Source organism: Ranitomeya variabilis, chromosome 1, assembly GCF_051348905.1.
Source record: "Ranitomeya variabilis isolate aRanVar5 chromosome 1, aRanVar5.hap1, whole genome shotgun sequence".
NCBI lineage: Eukaryota > Metazoa > Chordata > Amphibia > Anura > Dendrobatidae > Ranitomeya > Ranitomeya variabilis.
In genome coordinates this window covers 113222790-113247154 of record NC_135232.1, presented here as the reverse complement: position 1 = coordinate 113247154, position 24365 = coordinate 113222790, and positions in this window count along the sequence as shown.

Genomic DNA, 24365 nt, shown 5'->3' with positions numbered 1-24365 from the left:
GTCTTCCATAGATCTTTATTGCGGAAATATGTGGTGCCCGTTGTTCCCTCTGTTGATCCTCCGGCCCCTGTTTTGGTTGATGGGGAGTTGGAGTATGTGGTTGAGAAGATTTTGGATTCTCGTTTTTCGAGGCGGAGGCTTCAGTACCTTGTCAAATGGAAGGGTTATGGCCAGGAGGATAATTCTTGGGTTTTTGCTTCTGATGTCCATGCTGCTGATCTGGTCCGTGCCTTTCATCTGGCTTGTCCTGATCGGCCTGGGGGAGCTGGTGAGGGTTCGGTGACCCCTCCTCAAGGGGAGGGTACTGTTGTGAATTCTGCTTTTGGGTTCCCTCCGGTGGTAGTAGGTGGTAATGGAGTTGTCCCTGGGTTGCAGTCCTGGTCAGGTGTGTCTGCTGATTGCAGTTCTGACTGGGGTATTTAGGTGTGCAGGATTCATTAGTCCTTGCCAGTTGTCAATTGTTGTTGGGAGGTGTAGGACCTCTGCCTGGTTCCTCCTGCCTTTCTGCCAAATCAGCAAAGATAAGTGTCTGGGTTTTTTTTCCCTGTGGCACACATGCTGTGTGCTTCACAATTCAGTGCTATTCTTTGTGTTTTCTTGTCCAGCTTAGATTGTGTCAGTATTTTCTCAGTCTTGTTGGATTCTCTGGAGTGGCAGATATACATTCATGTCTTTAGTTAGATTGTGGAACTTTTTGTATTATCTGTTGTGGATATTTTTGGAAGGGTTTTAATACTGACCGCCTAGTAATCTGTCCTTTCCTTTCCTATTTAGCTAGAGTGGCCTCTTTTGCTAAATCCTGTTTTCTACCTGCGTGTGTCTATTCTTCTCCTACTCACAGTCATTATTCGTGGGGAGCTGCCTATCCTTTGGGGGTCTGCTCTGAGGCAAGATAGCATTCCTATTTCCATCTATAGGGGTATTTAGTCCTCCGTCTGTGTCGAGGTGTCTAGGGTTTGTTAGGCACACCCCACGGCTACTTCTAGTTGCGGTGTTAGTTCAGGATTTGCGGTCAGTACAGGTTCCACCGACTCCAGAGAAAGTTTTCATGTGGCTCCAAGGTCACCAGATCATAACAGAGAACTGCCGACTCCCACTATGGGGGAGCGGCAAAAGGCAGCCGCCGGGAATACACTTCTGACCACTGCATCAGGTGGCCTGACAGCACCCCCTGGAGCTGCACCCTGGAAAATTCCCTCCCCATCCAAATACACCCCTGAGGCCACAGATGCTTATAATGGGATATTGCATGGCCACGGGCTGCATTTAATACACCTGTAGCAATGTGACTCTAATGATTAAAGTTGAACTGTCATTTTGCTAAAAAAAAATTGAGCTAAATACGTTGCAAAAATAACTGGGCTCCCCTGATCCTGCTACTCTTTTCTGTTTCGCACTGTGTCACTGAATTGCAGATATATTCATATTTGTACATTATGTAAAATATCTCCTTGCTTTCATCCCTCCCAGATGCTGACAATGACAGTTTAGCAGCTAATCTAGCAGTCTTAGATGATGCTGAGTTATGACTGGCAGTATCAGGAAGGTAGGTGTTAAAGTGCATGCTCCAAGAGAAGACTGTTGAACTGCAAGCAGAGATTTCACATAGTACACTCCAAAATAAACAAATGTGAATATGTCTGCAATGGAGCAACCAAGAACCAAACAGAAAAGAGCTGCAGAGTCAGGGGAGTTCGGAATTTTCTACAAGATACTTAACTCAATTTTTTTGAGCAAGAGACAGGTCCTCTCTAAGATGTCGGTCCCAATTATTTTGTCAATAAAATGTACAGTATGTGCCAGCTGCAATTTAAAGAGCTGCAAGTAACATAAAAGATTTGTGACATAATTGGTTACAAATTTATCTGTCAAGCAATACAATTGACTCTGCAAACATTCAATCTGCTGCCTTACTAAACCTGCATCTGCACAAACCTGAATATTTAATAAAGTAAAAGGAGTTTATTTTAGGAGAATATCTTTGAGTGCAGAATAATTGGGCATCTATTAGTGTGCGCAATTATTATAAAACTAAATGAAAAATTTAATTTTCCCTTCTCAATTGTTTATTTTCATCTGTTAAATTGAGAATCATAACCAAACAACTCAAAATGTATAAAAATACATTTCTGACATTTCAAAGAAAAAACAAAACAGTGACCAATATAATCTCTCTTCTTTTCAAGAGTCATAAGCTCCATCCATGGAGTACGTCAGTTTCTTAATCTGTTGATTATCAGCTTTTTAGGCAGCACCAACCATAGTCTCCAGGCACTGTTCAGAGAGGTGACTGTTTTCTTTTACCGGAAATCACCCTTTTAAGAAGGGCACACAATTTCTCTATAGGCTTTAGGTCAGGTGAGGAAGGGTCCATGTCGTTATTCTTTCATCTTTAAGGCATTTACTGGCAGCCAAGCAGTGTAGTACTGTGATGGAGCATTGTCCTGAGTAAAGATCATGGTTTTCTTGAGAGATGCAGACTTTTTCCTGCACCACTGCTCAAAGAAAGTGTCTTTAAAAAAAACACTATGGTTAGGTTTGGGAGTTGACTTTGAGTTCATCTTCAACCCCAAAAGGTCCAACTAGCTGAACTTTAATAATCCCATCCCATAGTTGTACTCACCTCAACCTTGCTGGTATCAGAGCGGAGGTAGAGGTATGTACCCATTACTGATCCAGCCATGGACCCATCCATCTGGTACATCAAGAGTCACTCTCTTCTCTTTAGTCCTTAAAACTTTTGAAAAATCTGTTTCCAAATAATTCTTCACCCAGTCTTGACGTTTGACCTTCTGTGTCTTGTTCAGTGATGGTTGGGTTTCAGTAGGGTTGAGCGACTTTCATTTTTTTAAGATCGAGTAGGGTTTTGGGAAACCCGATTTTGTCCAGAGTCGAGTCGAGTGCAGTCGGCCGATTATCGCTAAAAGTCGGGGATCGACCGAAACACGAAACCCAATGCAAGTCAATGGGGAAGCATAGTCGGCAGTGAGTGGAGGCCAGGAAAACACCTACAGTGCCCATTTTAATGCCAAAAACATCCATTCTTGTTTCTGAAGCTTGCCAATCTTAATTAACTGTATAATAATAGTTGGGCATAGGGAATTGGGGGAAAGTTGTGGGGGGAGTAGGGCTGGCTCAAGTTTTTCGTGGGCCCAGGAAATGCGGACTACGTCACGGCGGTGTTGCAGGGAAAGGTAAGTATTTAAAAGTTGCAAGTGCTGTGATCCTGAGCAAGCAGGGGGGGGCCCACTCGTTCGCATTGCCACTGGCACAGGGCCCCTCAAAGTACGGCGGTGTGTTTGCATGGCGGGGGCGCCTCCCACCAGCAGCGACACTTTTGCGTACTCTGAGGGGCCCTGTGCCAGTGACGTCGCCAACGAGTATGCCCCCCCACCTGATGAAGGAACCTGCACTTTCATCTGCACCTTCCTCTTTGTCCCTGTGTAAGGTGGTATAACATGCGGGAAGGGGAACCTTACTTTCAGCAGGGACAGATTCTGGCTGTGTAGAGTACAAGGGGAATGTAGTGGTCTAGGTCAATGTACCAGCAGACTCATTTAGCAGTGGCTGGGCAATGGGCAGGATGAGGAGGAAACAGATATAGGGCCAAAGAATAAAGTAGGCTACATGCAGTTCAAAATTGGTAACAGGACTAAACAGGCGGCATTGCTTTGTTCAGTGGAGTAGCAAACCCAAGAGCAGCAGACACTGTTTCAAGGGCCTAACCACACTAGTAGGCCAAATGCAGTTTAATATCTGATAGTATAGGGCGAAAGCCAGAATGTGGAAGCTCAGCTTTGTTCAGTTGAGGACAACACCAGGGAGGGGCAGACACCTTTAGTAGGCCGGAAAAGCCTATTGCATTTTTTAAAATGGTAATTTGGAGCAGAAGGTTGAAGCTCAGCTTTATTTAGTTGAGGGCAACACCAGGGAGGGGCAGAAGCCGTTAGTAGGCCCTAACCACCATTTTTTTTTTTAAAACCACTTAATGAGAGCCGGAAGGTTGAAGCTCAGCTTTATTTAGTTGAGGACAACACCAGGCAGGGGCACACAGACAGACACCTTTAGTAGGCCGGAAAAGCCTATTGCATTTTTCAAAATGGTAATTTGGAGCAGAAGGTTGAAGCTCAGCTTTATTTAGTTGAGGACAACACCAGGCAGGGGCACACAGACAGACACCTTTAGTAGGCCGGAAAAGCCTATTGCATTTTTTAAAATGGTAATTTGGAGCAGAAGGTTGAAGCTCAGCTTTATTTAGTTGAGGACAACACCAGGCAGGGGCACACAGACAGACACCTTTAGTAGGCCGGAAAAGCCTATTGCATTTTTTAAAATGGTAATTTGGAGCAGAAGGTTGAAGCTCAGCTTTATTTAGTTGAGGACAACACCAGGCAGGGGCACACAGACAGACACCTTTAGTAGGCCGGAAAAGCCTATTGCATTTTTTAAAATGGTAATTTGGAGCAGAAGGTTGAAGCTCAGCTTTATTTAGTTGAGGACAACACCAGGCAGGGGCACACAGACAGACACCTTTAGTAGGCCGGAAAAGCCTATTGCATTTTTTAAAATGGTAATTTGGAGCAGAAGGTTGAAGCTCAGCTTTATTTAGTTGAGGACAACACCAGGCAGGGGCACACAGACAGACACCTTTAGTAGGCCGGAAAAGCCTATTGCATTTTTCAAAATGGTAATTTGGAGCAGAAGGTTGAAGCTCAGCTTTATTTAGTTGAGGGCAACACCAGGGAGGGGCAGAAGCCGTTAGTAGGCCCTAACCACCATTTTTTTTTTTTAAAACCACTTAATGAGAGCCGGAAGGTTGAAGCTCAGCTTTATTTAGTTGAGGACAACACCAGGGAGGGGCAGAAGCCGTTAGTAGGCCCTAACCACCATTTTTTTTTTTTAAAACCACTTAATGAGAGCCGGAAGGTTGAAGCTCAGCTTTATTTAGTTGAGGGCAACACCAGGCAGGGGCACACAGACAGACACCTTTAGTAGGCCGGAAAAGCCTATTGCATTTTTTAAAATGGTAATTTGGAGCAGAAGGTTGAAGCTCAGCTTTATTTAGTTGAGGGCAACACCAGGCAGGGGCACACAGACAGACGTCTTTAGTAGGCCGGAAAAGCCTATTGCATTTTTCAAAATGGTAATTTGGAGCAGAAGGTTGAAGCTCAGCTTTATTTAGTTGAGGGCAACACCAGGGAGGGGCAGAAGCCGTTAGTAGGCCCTAACCACCATTTTTTTTTTTTAAAACCACTTAATGAGAGCCGGAAGGTTGAAGCTCAGCTTTATTTAGTTGAGGACAACACCAGGGAGGGGCAGAAGCCGTTAGTAGGCCCTAACCACCATTTTTTTTTTTAAAACCACTTAATGAGAGCCGGAAGGTTGAAGCTCAGCTTTATTTAGTTGAGGACAACACCAGGGAGGGGCAGAAGCCGTTAGTAGGCCCTAACCACCATTTTTTTTTTTAAAACCACTTAATGAGAGCCGGAAGGTTGAAGCTCAGCTTTATTTAGTTGAGGACAACACCAGGGAGGGGCAGAAGCCGTTAGTAGGCCCTAACCACCATTTTTTTTTTTTAAAACCACTTAATGAGAGCCGGAAGGTTGAAGCTCAGCTTTATTTAGTTGAGGACAACACCAGGCAGGGGCACACAGACAGACACCTTTAGTAGGCCGGAAAAGCCTATTGCATTTTTCAAAATGGTAATTTGGAGCAGAAGGTTGAAGCTCAGCTTTATTTAGTTGAGGGCAACACCAGGCAGTGGCACACAGACAGACACCTTTAGTAGGCCGGAAAAGCCTATTGCATTTTTTAAAATGGTAATTTGGAGCAGAAGGTTGAAGCTCAGCTTTATTTAGTTGAGGACAACACCAGGCAGGGGCACACAGACAGACACCTTTAGTAGGCCGGAAAAGCCTATTGCATTTTTTAAAATGGTAATTTGGAGCAGAAGGTTGAAGCTCAGCTTTATTTAGTTGAGGACAACACCAGGCAGGGGCACACAGACAGACACCTTTAGTAGGCCGGAAAAGCCTATTGCATTTTTTAAAATGGTAATTTGGAGCAGAAGGTTGAAGCTCAGCTTTATTTAGTTGAGGACAACACCAGGCAGGGGCACACAGACAGACACCTTTAGTAGGCCGGAAAAGCCTATTGCATTTTTCAAAATGGTAATTTGGAGCAGAAGGTTGAAGCTCAGCTTTATTTAGTTGAGGGCAACACCAGGGAGGGGCAGAAGCCGTTAGTAGGCCCTAACCACCATTTTTTTTTTTTAAAACCACTTAATGAGAGCCGGAAGGTTGAAGCTCAGCTTTATTTAGTTGAGGACAACACCAGGGAGGGGCAGAAGCCGTTAGTAGGCCCTAACCACCATTTTTTTTTTTTAAAACCACTTAATGAGAGCCGGAAGGTTGAAGCTCAGCTTTATTTAGTTGAGGACAACACCAGGCAGGGGCACACAGACAGACACCTTTAGTAGGCCGGAAAAGCCTATTGCATTTTTCAAAATGGTAATTTGGAGCAGAAGGTTGAAGCTCAGCTTTATTTAGTTGAGGGCAACACCAGGGAGGGGCAGAAGCCGTTAGTAGGCCCTAACCAAAGTTGAAGGCCAAATGCAGTTTAATTTCTGATACTATAGGCCGAAAGCCAGAAGGTGGAAGCTCCGATTTAGACAGTGGAGGACAATTTGAATTAGGGACTGCAGACAGACTTAGTAGGCTGTCCCCTGTGGACCATGCATCCACCACATTAACCCATTGCGCCGTAATGGACACGTAATCTTCCGTGGCCATGCCTACAGGTCCATGCGTCTGTTGTCAGGTGCACCTTTGTACTCACAGATTGCCAGAGTGCATGGACAATGCGGTCTTCTACATGCTGGTGGAGGGTTGGGATGGCTTTTCTCGCAAAAGAAGTGTCGACTGGTTAGCTTGTAGCGTGGTACAGCGTAGTCCATCATGGCCTTATTAATAGTAAATAAAATATATAACTAGGCTCTATGAACTTTTAAATAGGTTCCAGGGGTACACGGGCAGCATTGGTGTGGTCAGTGGAGGAGTACTGCAAGTAGGGGCTGCAGACAGGCTATCAAAGGCCTAAAATAACAAACAGTAGGCAGTCATGGCAGTTTTACATCGGTTACATGGATACACAGGCAGGCACTCCAGGCAGCATTGTGGTCAGTGGAGGAGTATTGCAAGTAGGGGCCGCAGACAGGCTATCAAAGGCCTAAAATAACAAACAATAGGCTCATTGCAGTTTTACAGCGGTTACATGGATAGACGGGCAGGCAGCTTGGTGGTGAGTGGAGGAGTATTTAAAGTAGGGACCGCAGACAGGCTTCAAAGGCCTAACATAAGAAAATGGGCTGGCTGTAGGCACTTTATAATTGGTTCCAGGGGTACACGGGCAGCAGTGGTCTGGTCAGTGGAGGAGTATTTAAAGTAGGGACCGCAGACAGGCTATCAAAGGCCTAAAATAACAAACAATAGGCTCATGGCAGTTTTACAGCGGTTACATGGATACACGGGCAGGCAACTTGGTGGTGGTGAGTGGAGGAGTATTTAAAGTAGGGACCGCAGACAGGCTATCAAAGGCCTAACATAACAAACAATAGGCTCATGGCAGTTTTACAGCGGTTACATGGATACACGGGCAGGCAACTTGGTGGTGGTGAGTGGAGGAGTATTTAAAGTAGGGACCGCAGACAGGCTATCAAAGGCCTAAAATAACAAACAATAGGCTCATGGCAGTTTTACAGCGGTTACATGGATACACGGGCAGGCAGCTTGGTGGTCAGTGGAGGAGTATTTAAAGTAGGGACCGCAGACAGGCTTCAAAGGCCTAACATAAGAAAATGGGCTGTAGGCACTTTATAATTGGTTCCAGGGGTACACGGGCAGCAGTGGTCTGGTCAGTGGAGGACTAGTGGAAGGAGGGACCGCAGACAGGCTTCAAAGGCCTAAAATAACAAACAATAGGCTCATGGCAGCTTTACAGCGGTTACATGGATACACAGGCAGCTTGGTGGTGAGTGGAGGAGTAGTGCAAGGAGTGTCTGTCCCAGTACTCCCAAAATATAAATAGATGTTAATGTCTCGCAAAACAACCACAACAAAAAAAAAGGTGGCATACTTAGGTACAGGGGTGGGCTCATCTACTGAGTTTCTGACATAGTAATTTGGCAGTAACTATTTAATGGTGCCAATATAGGACACAGACACAGACTACTTTAAGTTGCATCATAGATGTCTACAAATTTGTATTGTCAGTGCCAGACATTGAATGATGTCAGCGAATAGACTAAAGATTGGTGGAGCTGTGCGACATAATTTTGGACGTGGTAGAGCACATTTTGAGCTGGGGTAGGGGGGAACTCTCTTGAGGCCGGCGGGACCGCCCCAGGGCCCCTCATGTTACAACGGTGTGTCTGACGTTGGGTGCGCACCACCACCGCCAGAGACACTACATTGTACTATGAGGGACCCAGTAGCAATGCCGTCAACCAAAAGCGAGCACACCCACCTCTTCAGACAAACAGCAGTCTCACGGGTGCTTGCGCCAAGTCGCGATACCACGGCCCCGTGTGGGGAGTTTTGCCATTTAGGGAGGTGTAAACATGTCGTATGCTGTACAATCAGCTGCAGCAAATTAGACATTAGAAAAGTAATTCACAGGCAAGAGCTTTTCATAGGAAAGCTAGGTGTCGGCCGGGCAAGGTGGGGCAAAAGATTTCGAAATCCAGTTGTGGTTCATTTTAATGAATGTTAGATCGTCAACATTTTGGGTAGCCAGACGAGTCCTTTTTTCGGTTAATATTGAACCTGCAGCACTGAATACTCTTTCTGATAGGACACTTGCTGCCGGGCAAGCAAGCTCCTGCAATGCATATTCTGCCAATTCTGGCCAGGTGTCTAATTTGGAGGCCCAGTAATCAAATGGGAATGACGGTTGAGGGAGAACATCGATAAGGGATGAAAAATAGTTAGTAACCATACTGGACAAATGTTGTCTCCTGTCACTTTCAATTGATGCAGCAGTACCTGTCCTGTCTGCGGTCATAGCAAAATCACTCCACAACCTGGTCAGAAAACCCCTCTGTCCAACGCCACTTCTGATGTGTGCACCCCTAACACTCCTAGTCTGCTGCCCCCTGGAGCTCGTGTGAGAACGATCACGTGCGCTGTGTGCTGGGAATGCCTGAAGCAAACGGTCAACAAGAGTTGATTGTTTGGTTGCTAATATTAGTTCCAAGTTCTCATGTGGCATAATATTTTGCAATTTGCCTTTATAGCGTGGATCAAGGAGGCAGGCCAACCAGTAATCGTCATCGTTCATCATTTTCATAATGCGTGTGTCCCTTTTTAGGATACGTAAGGCATAATCCGCCATGTGGGCCAAAGTTCCAGTTGTCAAATCTCCGGTTGTGATTGGTTGAGGGGCAGTTGCAGGCAAATCTACGTCACTTGTGTCCCTCAAAAAACCAGAACCCGGCCGTGACACGCAACCAATTTCCTGTGCCCCCGGGAAAGGTTCGGCATTAAAAATATACTCATCCCCATCATCCTCCTTGTCCTCCACCTCCTCTTCGCCCGCTACCTCGTCCTGTACACTGCCCTGACCAGACAATGGCTGACTGTCATCAAGGCTTTCCTCTTCCTCTGGTGCAGACGCCTGCTCCTTTATGTGCGTCAAACTTTGCATCAGCAGACGCATTAGGGGGATGCTCATGCTTATTACGGCGTTGTCTGCACTAACCAGCCGTGTGCATTCCTCAAAACATTGAAGGACTTGACACATGTCTTGTATCTTAGACCACTGCACACCTGACAACTCCATGTCTGCCATCCTACTGCCTGCCCGTGTATCCTCCCACAAATAAATAACAGCACGCCTCTGTTCGCACAGTCTCTGAAGCATGTGCAGTGTTGAGTTCCACCTTGTTGCAACGTCTATGATGAGGCGATGCTGGGGAAGGTTCAAAGACCGCTGATAGGTCTGCATACGGCTGGCGTGTACAGGCGAACGTCGGATATGTGAGCAAAGTGCACGCACTTTGAGGAGCAGGTCGGAGAACCCAGGATAAGTTTTCAATAAGCACTGCACCACCAGGTTTAAGGTGTGAGCCAGGCAAGGAATGTGATTCAGTTGGGAAAGGGAGATGGCAGCCATGAAATTCCTTCCGTTATCACTCACTACCTTGCCTGCCTCAAGATCTACTGTGCCCAGCCACGACTGCGTTTCTTGTTGCAAGAACTCGGACAGAACTTCCGCGGTGTGTCTGTTGTCGCCCAAACACTTCATAGCCAATACAGCCTGCTGACGCTTGGCAGTAGCTGGCCCATAATGGGACAACTGGTGTGCAACAGTGTCATCTGCCGATGGAGTGGTTGGCAGACTGCGTTCTGTGGAAGAGCTGTAGCTTCTGCAGGAGGACGAGGAGGAGGAGGAGGAGGGGGTGCGAACGCCTACAGCCAACTGTTTCCTAGACCGTGGGCTAGGCACAACTGTCCCTAAATTGATGTCGCCTGTGGACCCTGCATCCACCACATTCACCCAGTGTGCCGTGATGGACACATAACGTCCCTGGCCATGCCTACTGGTCCATGCATCTGTAGTCAGGTGCACCTTTGTACTCACAGATTGCCTGAGTGCATGGACGATGCGCTGTTTAACATGCTGGTGCAGGGCTGGGATGGCTTTTCTGGAAAAAAAGTGTCGACTGGGTAGCTCGTATCGTGGTTCAGCGTACTCCATCAGGGCTTTGAAAGCTTCGCTTTCAACTAACCGGTAGGGCATCATCTCTAACGAGATTAGTCTAGCTATGTGGGCGTTAAAACCCTGTGTACGCGGATGCGAGGATAAGTACTTCCTTTTTCTAACCAGAGTCTCATGTAGGGTGAGCTGGACTGGAGAGCTGGAGATCGTGGAACTTTCGGGTGTGCCGGTGTACATGGCAGACTGAGAGACGGTTGGAGACGGTATTGTTTCCGCCGGTGCCCTAGATGCAATATTTCCTCCTACAAAACTGGTGATTCCCTGACCCTGACTGCTTTTGGCTGGCAAAGAAACCTGCACAGATACTGCCGGTGGTGCGGAAAATGGTGGCCTTACAGTGACGGAAGGGATGTTGCGTTGCTGACTAGCTTCATTGGCCGAGGGTGCTACAACCTTGAGGGACGTTTGGTAGTTAGTCCAGGCTTGAAAATGCATGGTGGTTAAGTGTCTATGCATGCAACTAGTATTTAGACTTTTCAGATTCTGACCTCTGCTTAAGCTAGTTGAACATTTTTGACAGATGACTTTGCGCTGATCAGTTGGATGTTGTTTAAAAAAATGCCAGACTGCACTCTTCCTAGACTCGGATCCCTTTTCAGGGATTGCAGACTGAGCTTTAACCGGATGGCAACGCTGTGCTCCAACAGGTTTTGGCTTTGACACGCGTTTTGGGCCAGATACGGGCCCGGCAGATGGAACCTGTTGCGATGTTGATGCCTGCTGCGGCCCCTCCTCCACCTCCGCTTCTGAACTACTGCCGCCTGCACCCTGTTCCCCCAATGGCTGCCAATCGGGGTCAATAACTGGGTCATCTATTACCTCCTCTTCGAGCTCGTGTGCAACTTCGTCTGTGTCACTGTGTCGGTCGGTGGTATAGCGTTCGTGGCGGGGCAACATAGTCTCATCAGGGTCTGATTGTGGATCTGTACCCTGAGAGGGCAATGTGGTGGTCTGAGTCAAAGGAGCAGCATAGTACTCTGGCTGTGGCTGTGCATCAGTGCACTCCATGTCAGAATATACTTGTAATGGGCATGGCCTGTTAAATGTTTCACTTTCTAAGCCAGGGACGGTATGTGTAAAGAGCTCCATGGAGTGACCCGTTGTGTCGCCTGCTGCATCCTTCTCTCTTGTTGTAGTTTTTGCTGAGGAGGACAAGGAAGCGACTTGTCCCTGACCGTGAACATCCACAAGCGACGCGCTGCTTTTACATTTACCAGTTTCGGAAGAGGAGGCAAAAGAGCTAGAGGCTGAGTCTGCAATGTAAGCCAAAACTTGCTGTTGCTGCTCCGCCTTTAAAAGCGGTTTTCCTACTCCCAGAAAAGAGAGCGTTCGAGGCCTTGTGTAGCCTGACGACGAAACTGGCTCCACAGCTCCAGACTTAGGTGGAATATTTTTATCCCCACGACCACCTGATGCTCCACTACCACTACCATCATTACCAGCTGACAATGAACGCCCACGACGACCTCTTGCACCAGACTTCCTCATTGTTTTAAAATCTTAACCAAAGTAACTTTATTTGTTGCTGTCAAACAACTTACACGGTGAGCTATAACTTCAGTATGATTTCAATATCCCTTAACAGGTTGGTGAGACCACAAGGAAAATCAGGCACAATGTTACACACTCTGTTTTCTGTGGCACAAAATCACAGAGATGACACACACGCAGGACTGTCACTCAAGCACTAATGTCAATATTAATCTCCCACCTAATTTATGTTTTTTTTTTTCTCAGGGAGACTTTAGAAACCAAATAATATTAAAAAAAAAAAAAAAAAAAAAAGGCTTTCTATGGCCCACAATTAGAGAGAGAGAGGTGGCACACCCAGGAGTCAAGACTGGCACACAAGCTGAAAGGGCAATATTACTCTCCCACTGTTTTTTTATGTTTTTTTTTTTTTCAGGGAGACTTTAGAAACCAAATAATATTTAAAAAAAAAAATAAATAGGCTTTCTATGGCCCACTGAATGAAAGGGAGAGAGGTGGCACACCCAGGAGTCAAGACTGGCACACAAGCTGAAAGGGCAATATTACTCTCCCACTGTTTTTTGTATGTTTTTTTTTTTTTTTTCAGGGAGACTTTAGAAACCCAATAATATTTAAAAAAATAAATAAATAGCCTTTCTATGGCCCACTGAATGAAAGGGAGAGAGGTGGCACACCCAGGAGTCAAGACTGGCACACAAGCTGAAAGGGCAATATTACTCTCCCACTGTTTTTTGTATGTTTTTTTTTTTTTTTCAGGGAGACTTTAGAAACCAAATAATATTAAAAAACCCAAAAAAAAATAGCCTTTCTATGGCCCACTGAATGAGAGAGAGAGGTGGCACACCCAGGAGTCAAGACTGGCACACAAGCTGAAAGGGCAATATTACTCTCCCACTGTTTTTTTATGTATTTTTTGTTTTTTAAGGGAGACTTTAGAAACCCAATAATATTTAAAAAAAAAAATAAATAGGCTTTCTATGGCCCACTGAATGAGAGGGAGAGAGGTGGCACACCCAGGAGTCAAGACTGGCACACAAGCTGAAAAGGCAATATTACTCTCCCACTGTTTTTTTAGGTTTTTTTTTTTTTTTCAGGGAGACTTTAGAAACCAAATAATATTAAAAAAATAAAAATAAAAATAGGCTTGCTATAGCCCACTGAATGAGAGATAGCACACACAGCAGTGGCACACAAGCCCTGACTGAGGCCAATATTTTTCTCCCACTGATTGATGTAGTGTTTTTGTGTTGAGGTAGAATTTAGAACACAAATCACGGAAAAAATAAATAGGCTTTCTATGGCCCACTGAATGAAAGGGAGAGAGGTGGCACACCCAGGAGTCAAGACTGGCACACAAGCTGAAAGGGCAATATTACTCTCCCACTGTTTTTTTATGTATTTTTTGTTTTTTAAGGGAGACTTTAGAAACCCAATAATATTTAAAAAAAAAAATAAATAGGCTTTCTATGGCCCACTGAATGAGAGGGAGAGAGGTGGCACACCCAGGAGTCAAGACTGGCACACAAGCTGAAAGGGCAATATTACTCTCCCACTGTTTTTTTAGGTTTTTTTTTTTTTTTCAGGGAGACTTTAGAAACCAAATAATATTAAAAAAAAAAAAAAAAAAATAGGCTTGCTATAGCCCACTGAATGAGAGATAGCACACACAGCAGTGGCACACAAGCCCTGACTGAGGCCAATATTTTTCTCCCACTGATTGATGTAGTGTTTTTGTGTTGAGGTAGATTTTAGAACACAAATCACGGAAAAAATAAATAGGCTTTCTATGGCCCACTCAGTGAGAGATGGCACACACAGGGATGGCACTGTAGCAGAAATGCCAATCTTAATCTCCCACAAAAAAAAACAAAACAAAAAAAAAAACTGTCCTACAATTACTATCTCCCTGCAGTAATGTAAGCCAGGTATGGCAGGCAGCAATAGGAGTGGACTGATGCACAAATTAAATAAAAAGTGTGGACAAACAAAAAAGATAGCTGTGCAGAAAGGAAGGAACAAGAGGATATGTGCTTTGAAAAAAGCAGTTGGTTTCCACAGTGGCGTACACACAGCAATACAGCTATCACGGAGCCTTCTAGGGCAGCCCAATGAGCTACAGCGCTGAGGGGAAAAAAAAAAAAAAATAGCTTCCACAGTCCCTGCACACCGAAGGTGGTGTTGGACAGTGGAAATCGCTGCAGCACAAGCGGTTTGGTGGTTAGTGGACCCTGCCTAACGCTCTCCCTGCTTCTGACGAAGCGGCAGCAACCTGTCCCTAAGCTCAGATCAGCAGCAGTAAGATGGCGGTCGGCGGGAACGCCCCTTTATAGCCCCTGTGACGCCGCAGACAGCAAGCCAATCACTGCAATGCCCTTCTCTAAGATGGTGGGGACCAGGATCTATGTCATCACGCTGCCCACACTCTGCGTTCACCTTCATTGGCTGAGAAATGGCGCTTTTCGCGTCATTGAAACGCGACTTTGGCGCGAAAGTCGCGTACCGCATGGCCGACAAGCACAGGGGTCGGATCGGGTTTCATGAGACGCCGACTTAGCCAAAAGTCGGCGACTTTTGAAAATGATCGACCCGTTTCGCTCAACCCTAGGTTTCAGCCTTCCTTACCTCGGACATGTCTCTGAGCACTGAAAACCTTGTACTTCTGGGCACTCCAGGGAGGATGCAGTTTGGGAATATGACTCTGGAGGAGAATGGGTTCCTGGTTGCTTCACCTTTGATTCTTTTCCCATCTTTGACAGTTAATGTGCGCCTTTTTTTCTTTTAACACGTTTTTTGTGACCCTGTTGACTATTTGCAAGAAAACTTTTGATGATTCTGTGGTGAAGCTCCAATGTCTTAGCAATTTCAAGAATGCTGCATCCCTCTGTAAGACATGTAACAATTTTTGACTTTTCATAATCAGTAAAATCTTTTTTGGGGACCATTTTGTCTGAGGAAATCATGCTGCATAATAATTCTGCAGACCTGGATAAAGGGAGTTGTATCCTTAGTAGTGTTGAGCGATACCGTCCGATACTTGAAAGTATCGGTATCGGAAAGTATCGGCCGATACCGGCAAAGTATCGGATCCAATCCGATACCGATACCCGATACCAATACAAGTCAATGGGACTCAAGTATCGGACGGTATCCCTGATGGTTCCCAGGGTCTGAAGGAGAGGAAACTCTCCTTCAGGCCCTGGGATCCATATTAATGTGTAAAAGAAAGAATTAAAATAAAAAATATTGCTATACTCACCTCACCGAGGGAACCGGCAGCGTTGTTTGCTTAAAATTCGCGCGTTTACTTCCTTACGTGAAGTCCCGGCTTGTGATTGGTCGCGTGCCGCCCATGTGGCCGCGACGCGACCAATCACAGCAAGCCGTGACGTAATTTCAGGTCCTTCAGGATTTTAAAATTACGTTCTGGCATGTGATTGGTCGCGTCGCGGTCACATGGGCGACGCGACCAATCACAAGCCGTGACGTCACGGGAGGCTGGACACGCGCGCATTTTAAAATTATGTCCCATTAAAGGGCATCGTCTTTAATGTACACACAATATTATGTGTGTGTGTGTGACTATGACTGTGACTGTGTGTGACTATACTATAGTCATTTAATTTAATAAAATTTCATTAGGAACTTCGTGAATATTTTAATGACTACATGGAAGTATATTGGATGACAAGAAGTCACATAAAAGAAATATAATAAACTTCGGCACTCCAAGTTGCAAGTAAATGAAACTTTATGTATAAACTTGAATCACAGACATTCAAATTAAGCCAACGTTTCGGCCCATACGTGACCTTTTAAAGGTACATCTGTAGGTGTTGTGATAAGGCTTCAGGGTATGTGGATGATGTGTGAGGATGCAGAACTAGTCCTCCATGTTGCTGATTGTCTCCTTAGCAAATGGGAAATGGGAAATACTCATAACCTTAGGGATTCCACCTTTACACCATCCTCTGGTAATACATGATTTAGCACCTACCTGTTCATGTTGACAAGTGATTAATCTCTCATGTGACCTCTTCTTTTTAACCTCTTTATTAATGACCTTTTGGATGGGATTGAGAGTAAAGTGTCAGTCTTTGCTGACGACAACAAACTATGTAGGATATTAAAATCTGACCTTGACATTACAATATTGCAAAATGATCTAAATAAAATGTCTGAATGGGCAAACACTTGGCAAATAAGATTTAATGTAGATAAATGTAGAGTAATGCTCCTAAGACGAGTAATCCTATTGCTGTGTATACATTAAATGGGACCATACTTGAGACTACAGAACAGGAGAAGGACTTGGGTATTCTGGATACAAGTAAGCTGAGCAGCAGTACTCAATGTCAGGCAGCAGCTGCAAAAGCAAACAAGATTTTAGGATGTATAAAAAGAGATATAAAATCCCACGATCCCAAAGTATTATTACCCTTTTATAAATCACTGGTGAGGCCACATCTAGAATATGGGATCCAATTTTAGGCTCCACATTGGGCTCCACATTTTAAAAAGGATATTCAGAAGTTAAAATCAGTTCAATGACGGGCAACTAGATTATTACAAGGGATCATTTGATGAGAGGTTGGAAAAAATGGGCTTGTTTAGCTTAGAAAAAAGACACCTCAGAGGGGATCTCATTTATATGTATAGATATATGTGTGGTCAGTACAAAACACTGGAATATGACTTATTCCAAGGACCGTGCTGAGGACCAGGGGGCACTCATTACTGGTGGAAGAAAGGCGATTCCGACAGCTAGACAGGAAAGGGTTCTTTACAATTAGAGTAGTCAGACTGTGGAATGCCCTAGCACAGGAGGTAGTAATGACAGACACTATAACAGCTTTTAATAAAGGGCTGGACGATTTCCTTGATACACATAACATTACTGGTTATAGCTAGATTAGTGACGAAATGTACAGTTGGTGGAGAAAGGTTGAACTTTGATGGACCTATAGTAGGTCTTTATTCAACCTACGTAACTATGTAACCTCTCGTTTCATTCTAAGCAAAAGATTAACAGCATTGGTCAGATCCTTCATTAAGCAAGGTGTAGTCATCCTAATATAAGTTGACGGACACCTTAGATTCATTTGCCTCTAATTTGGAAAGTTAAAGGAAGATTAAGGTTATGTTCACATGTAGCAAAAGTGCTACATATTTACTGGATTGGTAGAAATCCTAATGAAATACGGATGCAGCAAAGTGGATACAATTCTAACAAAGCTAATACAAACAGTGCAGGAATATATCTTTTAGCTTGGAAATTGACAAATCTAAAGTTTCAAAGTTTTTTGTCGGTTGAGGACGGACATAGTTTAACCTATGGCTGAACATGTTGATCCAGAGGAAGGCAAAAATTCCTTCCTGGCTCTTAGACTTTTCAAGAAAGGCATCCAGGCCTCCTTGCACATTTTTAGAAAATCAAATATTACAACCTCATGTGACAGAGAGCTCCATAGTCTCACTGCTCTTAGGCTCCATTCCCACATTGAGCTTTTGTTGAGTTTTTGACGCTGTGTAAGGAGATGGGCATATTGCCCTGTTCCCACTTACAAACATCAGTGCTGTGTACAATGTAAAGTGTGCACAGCACTGTGTGTGGATAATGTCATGTGTTATGGTGATGTTGATGTGTAGTGTGGATTGTGATGTGGTGTATTCTAATTGTAGCGCCCCCACTGCCGCAGGGCCGAGGGGTACCCGGTACCGGGCCTCTGAGTCTCAGTTCTGGGGTTGTCACGGTGGCTAGACCCGGTCCGTGACCCTGCTGAGGGGCGCCCAATGAAAGGTGTGGATGGTGATGATGTAGTGGTGCGGTGTAGGTCGCAGCAAATAACGAGGACACCAGGTTGCAGTCTCTTTACCTCTTTACTGAAGGCTTCAGGATCCTCAGTCCGGAATACGGTTAACCAGGCTGAGCAAGTCCGGCCGGTCCGATGGCACCTCCAGAGTTCCCTTTGCAGGTGGAAATCTGTGCCTACCTTCCAGCGCTTGTGTGTTGTGGTCCTCCCCTGCTGTGCTTACGGGATAGTCCCTACAACTGTTGTGTCTGTTTCTGAAGTTCCCTCACAACTCGATTATGATGTTCTTCTTCGTCCCCCAGATGATATGGCTAGGACGCACCCGTATGACGGGTAGGCTCGGAGCTCTTCCTGGACTCTAGTGTCGCCCCTCTCCTGTTGTTGCCCCCTATGTCTTCTTAGGTGATTTGGGTGAGACAGCCCGCCTATAACTGACTGTCCTGCCGTAGGTTTGAAGTTAGGCATGGAGCTCTATACTTCCTCGGCGTTCCGGCCACCGGCTACGCGCCTCAGTAGGATGTTGCCTCGTCTTACAGCACGACTCTTACTGGTGTTTCTCCTTGTTGCGTTGATCTCGTTTCTCACTCAGCACAATAAACCTCGCTTCTTGTCCTTTCTTAGGGTACCGCCGCGATCAGGTGCAGGCGCGGTCCCGTAACATTCTCTCAGTTCGCTAGGCCTCTGTCAGGATCCCACCCCTGACAGGGACCCCCCTGAATCTTCCCCTGCAACACCCTCTGCCACAGGATGTTGCCTGGTTCCAACCCAGTCAGCTTCTCTCTAACTTCCTATCCAACCCCCAGTTTTACCAGATTGTGAGGAGTGGCCTAATACATAGCACCCTTAGCTCCCCCCGGAGACCAGACTGTGAAGTGTATTGGTGTCTGTGATACCTGGTCAGGTGAACTCCTTCAGTGCCATCAGACGTACCATAGCCCCCCTTAGCGGCGGAGCATCAGTACTGCAACGACCAGGACTCTGGGGCGCTGCATAATATTTTGCACTGTACTGTTAGGAAGCTCAGTTCTGCCCAGCAATAAACAGCAAGTAGGATAAGACAGAGTTAAGTGTTGGGACTAGCCCAGAGAGGGAGAGGCTATAGAGCAGGATCAGAGAGGACTTCCTGGTAGGGTTGAGCGAAACGGGTCGGCCATTTTCAGAAGTCGCCGACTTTTGGCAAAGTCGGGTTTCATGAAACCCGACCCGACCCCTGTGTGGGGTCGGCCATGAGGTCGGCGATCTTCTGAATCTGGTATCGGAATTCCGATACCGAGTTCCGATATGTTTGCGATATCAGAAATCTGTATCGGAATCCACATTTAAGTGTAAAATAAAGAATTAAAATAAAAACTATTGATATACTCACCTCTCCGACGCAGCCTGGACATCGCCGCTGGTAACCGGCATCTTCCGTTCCTAAGAATGGCGCTTGAAAGACCTTTTGATGACGTCACGGCTTGTGATTGGTCGCGGCCGCCCACGTGACCGCTCAGCGACCAATCACAAAGCCGTGACGTAATTTTCAGGTCCTAAATTCCTCATTCTAGGAATTTAGGCCATGAGAATTACGTCACGGCTTTTGATTGGTCGCTGAGCGGTCACGTGGGCCGCCGCGACCAATCACAAGCCGTGACGTCATCGAAAGGTCCTTCGCGCGCTCATTCTTAAGAAGGAAGGCTGCCGGAAAGAAGCAGGGCGCGTCCGAGGGTGAGTATATACCTAATAGGAATATACTCACCCTCGGCTTTCTTCTGGCAGCCTTCCTTCTTAAGAACGAGCGCGTGAAGGACCTTTCGATGACGTCACGGCTTGTGATTGGTCGCGGCGGCCCACGTGACCGCTCAGCGACCAATCAAAAGCCGTGACGTAATTCTCATGGCCTAAATTCCTAGAATGAGGAATTTAGGACCTGAAAATTACGTCACGGCTTTGTGATTGGTCACTGAGCGGTCACGTGGGCGGCCACAACCAATCACAAGCCGTGACGTCATCGAAAGGTCTTTCAAGCGCCATTCTTAGGAACGGAAGATGCCGGTTACCAGCGGCGATGTCCAGGCTGCGTCGGAGAGGTGAGTATATTAATATATTTTTTTTTAATTCTTTATTTTACACTTAAATATGGATCCCAGGGCCTGAAGGAGAGTTTCCTCTCCTTCAGACCCTGGGAACCATAGTATCCCATTGCACTGCATTGGGTTTCGTGTTTCGGCCGACCCTGACCCCGACTTTTTTATAGGATCGGCCGATTTCACTCGACCCGACTTTTGAGAAAGTCGGGTTTCGTGAAACCCGACCCGATCCTATAAAAATAAAAGTCGCTCAACCCTACTTCCTGGTAGTGACTCAGACAGGGCCTAGCTTACAGCTAGAGCAGACTTTGGTGCTCACTGGTGCCGCATGCAGTGGGTGTTCTGTGGCAAGAGAGAAAGGAGATCGGGAGAGACATAGCGTAATTCTGAGAAGCAGACTGAGACAGAGAGAGAGGTACAGAGATGCAGAGAGAAGGACAGTGCCAGCACAGATGACTGACCAGAAAACAGAGTGACCAAGTGAAAAGGGTCAGGGGAAGGTATGTGTAGCAGGAAGGCCTGAGTAGCTTACAGCTCATAAAGGTAGCGGGCCAGGATGGAATAGAAGTAGAGATGAAGCAAGAACCCAGGGCATCAGAGAACTTGAAGCTGAGTCGGGCTATATTGGCCAACCCTCTCCACTACAAGGAAATTCAGACGTAGAACGGCGGGAAGATGAAATGACTTTCACAGACTTTACAGTAGTATTAAGCTGGGTGGTGGTCAAAGAAATGAGACCAGTGGAGGCAGAAATGTGTGACGCCGAGGAAGTAACAAGACTATGTATTGAGATGCTGTGGCCTTGCAGCGCTGGAGTCTTGGGTTCAAATCCCATCAAGGACAACATCTGCAAGGAGTTTGTATGTTCTCCCCGTGTGTGCGTGGGTTTCCTCCGGGCACTCCGGTTTCCTCCCACATTCCAAAGACATACTGGCAGGGAATTTAGATTGTGAGTCCCATTGGGGACAGCGATGATAATGTGTGCAAAACTGTAAAGCGCTGCGGAATATGTTAGCGCTATATAAAAATAAAGATTATTATTATTATTATTAGATGCTCTGTGTTAATGAAGAAACGTGCGAGAAGTTGTGTACCCGCTATCCTGTGTACATAGTTGTCAAGCAATGGCTGTCTAGTAAAGCATCGTTTGTTAATAACTGGTCTCCTTTCATGGACTTGCTAATATCTGGTCCTGGCAAACCAACGTCATTGGTTACAGCACAAGTTCACACACCCGGCCAGGACCCCCACCTTCATGTAATGTGCCAGGGTGTGGGAAAGGCACTACCTCGCCCACGGCTACCGCCTCACGCCATGTTACAGCTGCAGAATTTCTGCACCCTTTCTACATCTTTTATTTCAATTAGGTAAATTGCGTTTTTTAATTGCGTTTTTGTGTGCTTTTTTTAACATGCGTTTTTATTGCATTTTTGTCTTTTGTTGGTGTGTCATGTTATAAATAAAGCTGCTTTGTTTTTAATACTTCCTGGTATTTGGCTTTGATAAATCTTTAGGTGCGGATTACATGCGTTTCCACTGCAGAAACACACTTAAAATGCATGTGCGTTTTTTCCTTCAGATTTTCCGCATCTAATGCAAGTCAATGGGGAAATTCAGCACACAAAACTCAGCGCACCCGCAAGAGAAATTGACATGTTGTGGATTTGAAACTCGTACCGCAGGTCACTTTACGCTTTGTTAGAAAAAGGAACAGTCTGCATGACGTTTCTATAAATCCCATTCACTTTGCTGAAACTGTTGGAACCTGCACAGTAAAAATATGTAGTGTCAAAAACGCAATAAAAGCTCATCATGGCAACACAGCCTTACAGTAAAGAACCTTTGTCTGTGATTATGTTTAAATGCAGTATGAATTAATTCCATTCTCTATGTGGCTTCATAGAAGGTTGCTGAAAAAGCAAGACGGCACAGTATACTACAGTATAGGGTACTGTACAAACGATCAAGTAACCACAGGTTCAAGTCCCCTAGAGGGATTAATAAAAATGCAAAAATCATTGAAAAAAAAATAAAATACAAAAAATAAAAATTCAAATCAATTTAAACAAAAAAAAAAAGTAAATAATAATAAATGAACTATTGGGTATCACCATGACCATAAAAATCATCACACTGACCCGCAGAATTCAGTGTGCACGCAGTCATTGTTTTACTGCACAGTGCACACTGTAAAAACAAATCTCGTGCAACAATGGCAGAATCGTGAGGTCTTTTTCCCATTCATTGATAAAGGCTATAATTTTCTTAACCTTTTCTCACATTACATGCTAAATAAATGGTGACATTCAGAACCTGGATGACAAGGACAAAAAAAAAAAGAAAGAAAAAAAGCAACAAATAGTTGCAACAGGGATTAATATCTACAGTATGTAAATTCTTCCATCAGATTTTGTACCTCAGTAGCAGGGAGAGTGAAAACGACCCCCCCAGAAATAAAAATAAAAAAGGACATCACTGATGACTTTCTGCACTTTGATGTACTGGCATCTAGAACTGTATGGAATGTCATCACTTTTGGTGAAATCCTGTGGTTTCTGTCATACGTGACCAGCTCCTCAAAAAGGGTATAAGAGGCCGAGTGTTAAAAGCAAATTAATTAGAAAGCTAATTATTTTAACAAGTTTAGACCAAAGTGATAGTGGAAAAAACAATTAGAAAGCCCCTTTAATTATAGGTGAAACGCTAGTAACATTGTTAACGTAGCAGTCCTGAGTGGGCTCTGTGATGGACGGGGTCCGGGTAACTTTGCAGGCTACTTTTACTACTTTTCACACTAAGGTGAAACGAGGAACAATAGTCAAAGTGATCTAAACCAACCGAACATTAACCTTTAATCTACCATTAGTCTACACAAAGAATAACTCATAAATGCACTGTAAATGCAGAATATTTGCATCAGACAAATGAAGAGCATTACGTGCACTTACAAAGTAAAATATTTACTTTATTTTCTTTCAGTCGCGCCTTTGCAACACCAAATGGCTGTAATTTTCTCTGAATCGGAGCCCCCTGGGATATAGCTAAGAAGCATTGCCCAAGGTTCTGAATGTGGAGGCGGCTTGTCATTTGCACAAGTGGCGAGAGTTACTAATAAAGTTTTAACATTTGTAGAAATACATTGTTGCAGATTTGCCTGAGTGGTGGAGGAGAGCGCGTGCCACATAGTAGCATCAGACCAGTGGCAGCTCAAGCTAATGATCAGGATGATAATTGATTAACTAAAATTCCAAAATATTACTTTAAACGGGTTCTCAGCCTTTGGAGTAATTTTTTTCCTATTTAAATGCATGTACTTTGGGCTAAAAATCACTTTGACAATTGCACATTTTTCACCATTTTGCTTTTAGAGGCTCTTTGTTTTCCCAATATATTTAACTTTGGTGTGATTTGTGGTCCTAAATCAGCTGAGAGATCAGAAAAAGCGTTCCAAACCCCTTTCCAGACAGTCATAACAAACTGACTGACGGATTCTCTGGTAACTCACTCTGCAGTCAGCAACAGACGCAGATGTGACAGAAGGCAAGCGGTGCAAAATGTTTAATGAAACCAGAGTGCAAAAATTATTTAGCCCCTGTTACATGTATTTAATTAAAAAAGTTGTCTCCAACGCTGAAAAATGCCTTTAACTAGAAGTATCTTAGGCCTATCAATTCCTTGACTCCTACTCTGTCCTCTTAAAGGCTGTTTGGAAAACTGATTTTTGAATATTCTGTTAGAAAATTCTGAGTGAAAAAATGATGGAGTCCCCAATTTCTGACAAACAATAGACAATGGTTATAAAGAGTGTGTCTCATTCTGGAGGACCTGTCCTGTTATACATTACAGAGGTTGTCAGGGACTTTAACATTGATGGCCTATCCTTTCGGTGGGAGTGCGACACTCGGTAAGCCCGCTGATAAGCTGTTCCCCATGTTAGAGGCGGCCAGAACTGCTCAGTTACGGAGCTGCACAACACAGCTCCATCTTTGGAAAGTGGCTGTAACCAGGTACTACACATCTACTCCTATTGATCTGCAAACTACATGGGCAAAGGATCTGTGCCATGCAGCTCCTTAACTGGGTAGTTTCAGCCACCGCCAACAACCGGGATCGGCTGTTTGGTGGGGGGCTGGGTGTCATATCCCCACGGATTGGACATTCTAAGGGCCCCTTCACACTGTGCAATCAAAGTCTGAACGAGCGTTCGATTTGTGACGTT